Raw genomic sequence first — 2,332 nt, 5'->3', positions numbered from 1 at the left:
GGGGTGGGAAGTGGTGGCGGGGAGCGTCGGCGAGGAAAGAGCAGAGTAACGGGCGGGGGGGGTACGGGCCGTTAGGTAGTGTCTTCTTTGCCGTCCGCCCTTTTGCCTCTTTGCCGTCCGCTGGCAGACGGCAAAGAGGTGGGCCGTTAAGTTTTTTCCAAACGGGCGGGGGGTGGGGGCCACCTCTCTCTTTGCCGTCTCTTTGCCGTCCGCTGGCAGACGGCAAAGAGCTCGCGGACGGCAAAGAGCTTCTTTGCCATCCGCCATTTCTTTGCCGTCTGCTTTTGGGTAGCTGATGGCAAAGAGCTTCTTTGCCGTCAGCTAACAGATGGCAAAGAGCTGGCAGATGGCAAATTAGCTGATTCCAGTAGTGTGTAGACATTACCGAGACACCTCCCTGATCAATAACCAATAGCGGAACCTGGATGCTCATATTGGCTCCTAAATATTCTACGAAGATTTTTATCGGTCGAACCATTTTGATAACATACGTAATTCCCTTTGTCCATCGGTATGTTACTTGCCCGAGATTCGATCGTCGGTATCTTCATACCTAGTTCAATCTCGTTACTAGCAAGTCTCTTCACTCATTCCGTAATACATCATCCTGCAACTAACTCATTAGTCACTTTGCCTGCAAGGCTTCTTATGATGTGCATTACCGAGACGGCCTAGAGATACCTCTCCGATACTCGGAGTGACAAATCCTAATCTCGATCTATGCCAACCCAACAAACACCTTCGGAGATACCTGTAGAGCATCTTTATAATCACCCAATTACGTTGTGATGTTTGATAGCACACAAGGCATTCTTCTGGTATCCGGGAGTTGCATAATCTCATAGTCGAAGGAATATGTATTTGACATGAAGAAAGCAATAGCAATAAAACTAAATGATCAATATTCTAAGCTAACGGATGGGTCTTGTCCATCACATCATTCTCCTAATGATGTGATCCCGTTATCAAATAACAACTCATGTCCATGGTTAGGAAACCTTAACCATCTTTGATCAACGAGCTAGTCGAGTAGAGGCTCACTAGGGACATAGTGTTTGTCTATGTATTCACACATGTATTTAGGTTTTCGATCAATACAATTCTAGCATGAATAATAAACATTTATCATGAATAAGGAAATATAAAATAACAACTTTATTATTCTCTCTAGGGCATATTTGCTTCAGATGCTCCTTTCCTGTTAATTGTTAACCACAATGGAGCTCAATTTTTTGTTACTTTTACCCATGATTACAATGACAAATGTATAATGATTTCTAAAGGAAATTTGGAGGATTTTAATACTTTTTTTTATATGCTAGTGTTGTACGCGTTTTATTCCTTCGCCCGACATGCTTTCGTGATAAAAGTTTATCATGAAAGATTGAAGGTGGCATTTCACTCTTTTCGTGTATTTTAGAAATCCTACAAATCAAAGAGGCCCGAAGTGTTCAAATCTGCAGCTATGCACTACTATGTTGTCTTCGTTTGCAGATACTAGCAGGCCCGAAAGTAGAAAATGTTGGGGAATATAACAATCCCATTGAATGCCTTGATCTTCATTTCACGGAAATTACTTTTAACGAGTACCGAGGCACCACACTAGAAATTAAATTCACCAGGTTCTTTGTTGAGAAACAAAGGTTGCTCAAGGTAATGAGGTTTGCCCTATATTTACTGCGTAGAAGTGAATGGATTGATAAAGAGCGCAGGCGTCTACAGCTGAATGGAAAAGGCTTTGCACAAGCTGAATTTCAGTTTGTAACTTCATATGATAGATTATTCGGAAGTCCATGTATCGAGCCGCTATATGACTTCTCGGTGGCTGATCCTTTCACGGAAATAATGCATGAAAAAGATTCTGAAGATGAATTTTATATGTGTCTGAATAGTTTGAACCTTGTAATCTTTGAATTTGGGCCTTGTAATGCTGGAATTTGAACCTTGCAATATTTATGGTATTTGTTATATAACGTAATTGGATCTTTAATTTGGTCTTGCAATCATGTCTTGTTACAAGTATATATATATTGTTCTTCTGTACACAGAGTGTTGGGGATATTACCACTGGGCGTAAACCGGCCAGGAGAGGCCGGGTTAACTTCATAAGTAGTTCATCTATATCTGAAGCCCATGAAGACAGACGGTGACGCCTCATGAAGGCCCAGGGCCCAAAGCCGGTTTAAGGCCTGTAGACACAAACCGGCATTGAGATGTAAACTTGTGTTGTAAGATAGAAGTAGCAGGGACCGAGCCGGACACGATTATGAGCCGGCCTCGGAGTCTGTAAATCGACGGGCGTCAACCCATGTATATAAGGGGACGACCCGGC

Source organism: Triticum aestivum, chromosome 6D (assembly GCF_018294505.1).
Source record: "Triticum aestivum cultivar Chinese Spring chromosome 6D, IWGSC CS RefSeq v2.1, whole genome shotgun sequence".
NCBI classification, from domain to species: domain Eukaryota; kingdom Viridiplantae; phylum Streptophyta; class Magnoliopsida; order Poales; family Poaceae; genus Triticum; species Triticum aestivum.
This window is presented reverse-complemented; position numbering follows the sequence as displayed.